The 9,878-nt window shown below is 38.5% G+C and overlaps 1 protein-coding gene across 1 annotated transcript in view; it reads left to right on the forward strand.

Moving 5' to 3' along the window:
- Window positions 1-5,377: 5,377 nt before the first annotated feature.
- Window positions 5,378-9,878, forward strand: part of LOC134852796 (uncharacterized) — a 46,858-nt gene continuing 42,357 nt past the window's right edge. Inside the window, exon 1 of the mRNA XM_063868580.1 lies at window positions 5,378-5,392. The gene's annotated coding sequence lies outside the window, so the exon portion shown is untranslated. The remainder of the gene's footprint in view (window positions 5,393-9,878) is intronic.

A 9,878-nucleotide genomic window follows, 5' to 3' on the forward strand; every position in this document is an offset into this window, starting at 1 on the left:
GCGAGGAAGCTGTTGAAGTAGCCACCGGGAGATTGTATGAGTCAGCCAAACCTCCGAAACTATCTCGCAAATTTATGAAAAAGTACTAATTTTGGCTGTTAGGTTTATTTTATATGCAACGGTTTCTTGTTTGTACAAAAAGGTGGTTTAGGAAAAGGTGTCTCCCTAGCAACAATACTAATCATTTTGTGGCTCAAAGAAAACGAACGTGCCTTAATGGAAGAATTACCAAAAATGACGTTACTAAATGAGGATAATATTGGAGTCTGCCCTGGATTCCAAAAAAAATGACATATGGAACTGAAAGGGTAGAATGCGCAGCCTGCTTGAAATGGTTCTATTTGGGGTGTGGTAACATATCGAAAATGTTTTTAAAGATTTTGTAGTTTGTTAGTTTGAGCCTGTTTATTGTGATAAACTTATAGATAGGATATGATTGATGTTTGTGCCTGTTTGTCGAGCGCCCTTTGAGTGGTCCGAGGAGGCGCCGCTGGGCCTTTTGAGCTCGGGTGAAATTGTTCCTTATCTGCGAGCTTTAAAGATTTGTTATTTTTCTTTAAAAAAATGTTTATTTTTTCTTCATCCATAAAATTCGGGCCCTGTCCTTATAGGTTAGTTCAATCCCTTTTTTTCCTGTCATTTTTTCACACTTACGCCGCGCCGTCAACATAGAAACAACAATAATTGTACCACCAAAATGATTAAAACCTGCAAGTTTTTTAAATTGGTTTGGAAATGATCCTAAATGGTACGATGGTTTCAAGAAGTTCTTATGTGTGTTAATTTGAATTTTACCAACAATTTTCAATTGTTAATGTCTTAAGTCTAGATTTTTTTGTAAATACACCAAATTCTGGTGTTCAAGTACTCAAGAGGGTAACTATGGTCTCGGTTCTTTTTTTGACAAAATGTCTTTTGGATAAAAAGAATGATATTTTCTACACTAAAAAAAATGTTACAATTTAGCTGGTTTTTTTTGTGTATCTTTTGTTTTTTTCTTGAACAACTCAAAAAAAATGGTCGTAAATAGCTATGCGCACAAACAAAAAAATAAGAAGCAATATTTTTTCACTGCTTAAACCCGGTACCCATTGGTTTAGCCCTCCCCGGGCGGATCCCGAGCAGAGAATACAAATGATAGGCGGCAAATTTGATGAGGGAAATATATATACATCTCCCCATTTTTAATAGATGGTTTTCCGAGCGATTGCCAATGGCAACATGCTCAGCGCCAACGCGTCGAATTGCGCGCGAACCAAGGTTCTGGCAGATTGACAAAATATTTATAGGCGTTTTTAGATAGGATGTATTTCTCTTTAGTGTTAGTATCTAATGGACCCTTAACCTCATCTCGGGTCAATTGTTTTATAGTTTTTTTAACTCGGAAATGTTTAGATCAACTCGGCACCGAAGGCTGGCAATCAATTTCGTTCGCATCGCTCTTCCTAAACGACGCTGAAAAACGGTACTGTACGAACGAATTAAAAATGCTCGCTCTGTCCTGGGGGCAGAATACTTAAAAAATTATGTCCTGGGGAGAAAGTTCCAAGTAGCTACCGATCACAAAGCGCTAGTTTAAAACGGAAACTCTAAAAAAAGGCTGCTTAGATAGATTAATTCCAATTGATTTCGAAGTTCAACATCTGGCAGGTGCGAAAGTCGGTCTAATTCCAATTGATTTCGAAGTTCAACATCAGGCAGGTGCGAAAGTCGGTCTAACGGACTATCTCTCCATAAACCCAATCAGTGAGGCAAAACATGTACCGATTTACGGTAGTATGTTCACGATTGCAAAAGCTAATTCAATTCAAAGCACCATCGGATTCAAGAACATATTATCCAGGGGTTTGGAAACTGTAAGTCATAATAACATTAAAGTAAATAATCAAAAATTAGCGAAAAGAAATACGGAATGCAAATTCCGTAAGCAAATATGGCCGTCAGAGGGCGAGTTATCGTGTGATGACCAGTCTCCAATCAGCATCAGGGGAAAGAGGACGGAAGAGGTGACGAACGAGTCGGTAGTCATAGGTCACGAGTCCACAGAAGCAAATGCGACAAGTACAAACCATGAACAAAAAATGGCGGAAAACGGCAAAGCGACAGGGCGAGTACGGTAAAAGAAAAGGCACACCAGAAATTGAACGGAAACGTAGCGGAAGATTATGAAATGAAAAATCCGCAGGAAGTTCCTAGGTTGGCACAGCAGCAATGAAACGAAAAAAAGGCGGCGAAAAAGGAGAGAATCGGGAAGCGATACGGGGTCGAGGCGCAGTGGCCGAAAACGAACTGCAGTGACAAATATTAGGGCTGTGAGAATATGGTTTTGACGTATTGTATCATATAAACCCCTGTCACTGTTATGTTTGAATTAAAACGGGGCTAATTGTTCCAGACAGCTCCCTTTTTCACAGCTTGAGGGAACTTGAGAGAAAAGAACAGACAGCGTCATAAGAAGATCTACGCAGTCCCTGGCCTTTCTTTGATTCTCATTACCTTAAACACGGGAAGAATTTGCTCCTTTTTTTGGAACAGCTACATGTTCCCGCTTGAAGAAAAAGTATGAGCAGTCGAAGCGAAAGTTAATAAGTGCTGTTGTCCAAAGCACGAGAACGGCCACTCCCGATATCTATGAGGATCTCCGGATGCCGGTGAACATAGCGTAATCAAAGCATAGCGTAATTTCATCTCGAGAAGCGAGAGATGCAATCCAGTGGGCTTCAACCAGTGGTCCACTCCTTACAACTGCAACAATTCAGCGAAAGGGAACTAAAGTCACTACGAGTGATGCTATCCCATCAAGTCCACCTTAGTGGTTTTTTTGCAGATACTGGCACAGACAAGGAAGATAACGCAGGGACGCCGCCAGGTGAAGTCGCAAAGGGCGTGGGCGTTGGCAGTGGAACTTCACAAGGAAACGAACGAGCAGTAATTGTTGAAAGACTGATGGAACTGCTTCTTCTTCGATGAGAGCCACATGAGTTAGAGTGCTCGTTATCTGCAAAAAACCGATGACCACGAAATTGCTGCTACCACCACTCCTTAGTTTGGTCCTTTAATGAACTCACCCGGAGACTTGTGTTAGATTATTTAAAACTAAATTGAAACAGATTTTTTAAGGTTTTTTGTTACGGATAACGGTGTTTTTATGGATCAAGTGGTGCACAGCACAGCTCTCAATAAAGGATTTCGGTATTTGAACTAAACCAGAAAGTGGATAGGACTAAGGCATCAGGTAACAAGGTGTAAAGTCCAGAACCCGATAAGCCGAAACCAGCAAGTTGTAAAATTCAGTACCCGATAAACCGACACAAAAGGACACTTGAAATTTTTCATAGAGACAGGATAAATCGTTAAAAAGTTTAGATGATAGCGCACAAAGAAACTTAAAGGATGTGAGTTTGCCGCAGTCTGTGCGGGAAGTCTTGGGATTTGGAACAAAACATCCTATACGAGATAATGTTAACGAAATTCAATTCCTTGTAGAAATTGATAGAGAATTGTCCGAGCTGAAGTTGAATCAAAAAGTTGGAGAAAAACTATGCGAGAAAGAAGCAGCTGCAAAGATGTATACAAAGACAGGAGAGTAGAAAGGGCCAGAAATTGTTTGAAAAACAACAGTTTTCCGGCAGAACTGTAAGACGACAAGAAGGTAGGTTTTGGTGCTCTGAAAAAGAAGACATACGAGAAAAAAAATGATTTTTTGTAGGCCAAACAATTTAGTGAGAGGACGTATCTGACAGACAGTTTTGTCAAAAAAAAAGAAAAAAAAGACAACAACGACTGAACAACTGCCATGAAAAAGAATTGCGATATCATTGAGTCGCTGTATACTGGGTTATGATCACTACTGTTTTGAGCGAGGAAGCTGTTGAAGTAGCCATCGGGAGATTGTATGAGTCAGCCAAACCTCCGAAACTATCTCGCAAATTTATGAAAAAGTACTAATTTTGGCTGTTAGGTTTATTTTATATGCAACGGTTTCTTGTTTGTACAAAAAGGTGGTTTAGGAAAAGGTGTCTCCCTAGCAACAATACTAATCATTTTGTGGCTCAAAGAGAACGAACGTGCCTTAATGGAAGAATTACCAAAAATGACGTTACTAAATGAGGATAATATCGGAGTCTGCCCTGGATTCCAAAAAAATGACATATGGAACTGAAAGGGTAGAATGCGCAGCCTGCTTGAAATGGTTCTATTTGGGGCGTGGTAACATATCGAAAATGTTTTTAAAGATTTTGTAGTTTGTTAGTTTGAGCCTGTTTATTGTGATAAACTTATAGATAGGATATGATTGATGTTTGTGCCTGTTTGTCGAGCGCCCTTTGAGTGGTCCGAGGAGGCGCCGCTGGGCCTTTTGAGCTCGGTGAAATTGTTCCTTATCTGCGAGCTTTAAAGATTTGTTATTTTTCTTTTAAAACATGTTTATTTTTTCTCCATCCATAAAATTCGGGCGCGCCGTCAACATAGAAACAACAATAATTGTACCACCAAAATGATTAAAACCTGCAAGTTTTTTAAATTGGATTGGAAATGATCCTAAATGGTACGATGGTTTCAAGAAGTTCTTATGTGTGTTAATGTGAAATTTACCAACAATTTTCAATTGTTAGTGTCTTAAGTCTAGATTATTTTGTAAATACACCAAATTCTGGTGTTCAAGTACTCAAGAGGGTACCTATGGTCTCGGTTCTTTTTTTGACAAAATGTCTCTTGGATAAAAAGAATGATATTTTTTACACTAAAGAAAATGAAAATGTTACAATTTAGCTGGTTTTTTGTGTATCTTTTGTTTTTTCTTGAACAACTCAAAAAAAGTGGTCGTAAATAGCTATGCGCACAAACAAAAAAATAAGAAGCAATTTTTTTTCACTGCTTAAACCCGGTACCCATTGTTTTAGCGCTCCCCGGGCGGATCCCGAGCAGAGAATACAAATGATAGGCGGCAAATTTGATGAGGGAAATATATATACATCTCCCCATTTTTAATAGATGGTTTTGCGAGCGATTGCCAATGGCAACATGCTCAGCGCCAACGCGTCGAATTGCGCGCGAACCAAGGTTCTGGCAGATTGACAAAATATTTATAGGCGTTTTTAGATAGGATGTATTTCTCTTTAGTGTTAGTATCTGATGGACCCTTAACCTCATCTCGGGTCAATTGTTTTATAGTTTTTTCAACTCGTGTTTATTCTGTGTAGAAGTTAGTTTTTTCAATATGGTTGGCCTGATTCCCAACCATCTGACTATCTTTACTTCTATCCACGTTACTTGCTCTTCCATACCTATAACAAGCCTTAGATTGTGACTGCAATATTGGATTCTTGGCTATAACCTCGGTTACTTTGAAACATTTTTTGTTAGCCTAAGTGTTGTAATAAACTTATTAAATAGACGCTCATGGTACGCTTGAAAGGAGAAGGCCTAGGCCTGAACTCTAGAGACAAATCGAACGAGCCGCGATACTCCCTTTGTACCTGGACACTCCTGCTGGAACCTCCACCAGTGAAAAATCAGTTTGTAATCGCTTTCATTTCTTTTTGTTATTTGTTTTTAAAATCAATTTTTTTACAGTTCATTTGAAAATCTATTCTTTCATTTGTTTTGCCTCTTTTGTACCTTGCTTAGTGAATGTCCGTGTTGAAGTACAGGCCGTAATGGCTTACCAAGTGTGAGCACGCAACTGGTAATAGGAACCTCAAGGGTTAAAAATTGCAGCCCCAAAGATGTCGGAGCCACAGTTTACTCGTACAGAGTGCAAAGCTAGCCGACCTTGCCGCTAGTGTCTCACGCAATCCCTCGCAAAAATTGAACTTTATTATCACAGTAGCCGGCTTTAACGATAACACAATCAACTACGGTTTCAGACTTTGCTAATATTTGGAGGTTTTTAATAAATTTGATAAAACATAATTTTAACCCAATTATCCTCATAAAAACCATCCTATCTGCAAGTAATCAATTTATAAGTAGAAACTTTGGTGTTCTAAATAAAACCTTGTTTCGCCATACAATTACATCTTATTACTCAAGAATCTGAATTGTTTTCCCCAATCTACACGTTAATTTTTTTTGCTACTATGTTTTTTTAAAAAAAAGGCATTCGTTTTTCTTTCTAAGCTAAATTTTTTTTCAGTTTATTGCTCGCTCTGCTAACTTGTATACATACATCATAAATTTAACCTCCTTCCTGCCATTTTTGGCCGATCAAATGCACTGCCAATTTTACAAATCCACCTCTGAAAAGGAGCCATATGGTGTGTAAATTACAAAACATAATGCAGGTCGCACATGGCGGGCTATAGAGCAGCAATTTTTGAGGATATGATCTCCTGCATACAATGCAACCCCGAGAGTTTTGCAAAAGGGTCCAGCTCCACCAAAAGACCAACAAGCACAGCCTCATCACAACTCAAGAAGAAACATCACCGGCAATACCCAAAACAACTGTACTGCCCAACGCAACACAACCTAATCCGTCGCTCCCAGCAGTCACTATAGTCTCCACTTACCAAGAAACTCATCGTTCAAGAACTTGAATTTAAAATAAACGACACAAAATGTCGTAACCTGGAAAACCCGCTTCAAAGTTCTGTAGGTAAACGGAAGTTTCCTTTTCATTACATTGTAAAGATCATAACTTGAAATAGTTTGGCAAAGGTCAATGCTAATTTATGATGTCTGAGAACTTTCAACGCATAAATTCAGCTTGACAATCATGCAAACGCCTTGACAGGTGTGAAACAACTTGACTCTAAATAGTCTCAGATACAGCTGACAAAAAATGCAAAATCCGTAATCTGGGTACAATCAAAATTTACCCAGATTAAGGATAGAAACGGGGCAACCCGGGAACATCATAAACTTTGAATAATCGAACAAATCACTTGGTGAATAAATCCTTCCTTGATAAACTTTTTCAATACTATTTTTCTGTAATTATCCCATAAATCTGCAAGATCGGATGTTAAAACATTTATGGATAAATCGAGTTTTCGTTTTAACTTTTACCCAAACCTAGTTCTATTCCGAGAAAGCACTTGTCAGATCCTACAAAAGTGACAGAGAATCCAACAAGAGCCATGGACAACGAGTGAGTTTTTTAAAAAAAGTTTCAAAAGTAGTCAAGCATGTCAGAAAAATAATTGAAATCAGATAAAACGTTAAAACACGTTGAAACCACATTTAATTGAGAAAATCAGGAAAACTGGACAATGAATCGATCAATCTAATTTTTTTCTTATGCTGATTTGGGTTAATAATTGCCAATTAATCTTTTAAAACAAGAAGTAATTGGACTGATTTCAACGGAAGTTTGATGAAAATCAAGCTAAGAAACAAAAATTTTGAGATAAAAACAGATAAACAGAAGTTGGAGGGTATAAAAGGTCATTTTAAGCTGAAATCAACGGTTAAGACCTAGAAAAACTCCAACTACAATGATAATTTGATGAATAAGGAAATAGGGTGAGAAATAATCATGGCATTGGCATGTTCGGTATCCAATATGTTATTGGCGGGGGCATTCACCCTTAATAACGATTTTGAAAGCTACTTAACACAATTTGAGCTATTAGCCGAACTGCAAAACTGGAAACGTACTCTAGGTGGAACCGAAACTGATGAAAGGCTGCATTATTTCGCGTTAAAATTGCAGAAGTCTGCAATCGAAATTTACCGTACCCTCCCAGAAGCTACTAGAAATAGCTATGATGAGACCCTTGAAGCTCTTTGAAGACAAAGTGGCAAAAAGCCGGTGTAGCGATCAGGAAAAAGACGGTCTAGTGTGTCGCGTACAGCAGACAGGTTAAAAGTTAACGGATTTGTTGGGGAATTTACAGCAATTAGCGCTGAAGTTGTACCCACGCGAGTCCCAGGACAAACGGGATCACTAAGTCCTTCAAAGTTTTCTAGACGGGATCACCACAACCAATTTAGACTCAAACTCCGCAAGACAATTGAGGGAAAAAACATTAAAAAAACATAACCTTTGCGAATGCTTTAGAGTGGGCACTTCCACTGGAAGACGTAGTTAGAATTGAGGAAGAATAACAAACGCCACGAATAGCAACCATAAGGAGGGATGAAACAGAAAACCTAATATAATCTGTGAACAGACTAGCTCAATAGATGTTGGCTGGCAATGAAAATAATGCCCGGAGCAGTGAAAGTTGAGGAGATAACAGCCACTCGGGTTTTTGCCTACTAATAAAAAAAGTTGGTCTCAGTCCTAATTAATGGCGAACTAACCATTGTGATCTTGCATGCACAAGTAAAAATTGCAAGTACCAGAAGTGTAATGGCTTTTGTGGACCCATCAAGAATGGCGCAAAAGAAAGAGTGGGTGAACAGGAATTTTGAATTTGATTCGGTAACGTACAGAAACCGTGAGAAAACAACTGAAGGACCAGTTTTTTCATTATTAAAATTTTCAACCTCAAGTAGCGTTTTGCTCTTGGCAACAAAGAATAGTAATCACTTATCAGGCCCAGAGGCCTTTTGCTGTTGAAGTTCAACCAAAATTCAGGGATTAATAGTGCAAAAAAACGATACACCTTTCTGTGTTTTTCACAGCTGAGGATACCACATTTCGGCAAAGAGTTCATTGGGCAAAAAAACTGCCGTAAATGTTTTAGTTGTGGAAGTTTTACCCATATAAAGCGAATATGCCCTTGGAATAACAGAACGGAAAAATCAACTTAATCAGGGTGTGCTCCGCTAACAAAACGAATTGTTTCAGTGTGGAGTTGCAATTGAACGGCAAGTTGGTAACAGGAATGTTGGACAGCGGGAGTAGCATTTCGCTCATAAGTTTCGACACATGAAACGAACGGCTTGGAAAGCCGTTAAGCATAAAGGCTTTTAATAATAAAGTGTTTGCAGCTAATAATTTGCCGTTGAAAAGTTAGCAGTGTCGACATCAACATCCAAATTAAACCAAGATCTGGAGAAATTGCCCGAGATTTTTTAATAACAGCGAATAAGTGCTTACCCTGCCTTCTTGGTTTGGATTTTATGATAGATCAAGGTTGTATTCTATAAATTCGCAAACAATTGCTATACAGTACGAAACATCGGACAGCGCTACCTATATCAGAACAAACAACGACCGTTGTCCGAATTTTCGCAATAGCACAGAGTAATCAAAGAACCCTAAGCAGACATCAAAAACTGAAAAACTAGTACAAATCGTCATAAAGGATAAAAACAGTACCCTCTTCGGCAGCCCAGAAGGTTTAATCGAAGGCATACAAGAATTCAAAGAAAACAAGAAAGAAACAGATGAACAAGAAAACTAATTTGTGGTTCTGGAGTTCTCTAACTCCAACTCAAAATGAGAAACTCCTAGTAGGTCTACCCCGGAAAGAGTAGCCGTTACTTCAGAAAGTATGAACTGCGATCAGCTCAGCACTCTCACTCTCACTCTCAAAGAACAGATCACCATATCAGCGTTTACAGAGGCTCACCGATGAACCAAGGAGAATTGTAGGAAGCAGAACCGCCCCCAAAAAAATTGCTATGATGAAAAGCAACAACAAAATCAGAACCTAAAGCAACTAGTACTGTAAATGATGTTAATAATGAATCACTGAATGGAACCGGAGGTAATAAACGGTACATTACAAGGAAACGAGTGAACGGTCAGCGCCTAAACGTTTTGGGGAATATTTGTTCTATAAGCATCACGATGATGATCATGATGATGACAATAGTGAAATTTTTGCTTAGGTAATTGATTCAACAAAACAAAATACATATCCTCATCGTGGAAATTAAGAAAGCGCTTTTTGGTGAGTTAATCATCATTTTTTTAAGCTTAGGAAAACTAGCTGGCAAAATTTTAATTGCATATGTCTTTTGAAATCATTATTAGGACT

This window comes from Symsagittifera roscoffensis, chromosome 8 (genome assembly GCF_963678635.1).
Source record: "Symsagittifera roscoffensis chromosome 8, txSymRosc1.1, whole genome shotgun sequence".
In the NCBI taxonomy this organism is placed as follows: Eukaryota; Metazoa; Xenacoelomorpha; order Acoela; family Convolutidae; genus Symsagittifera; species Symsagittifera roscoffensis.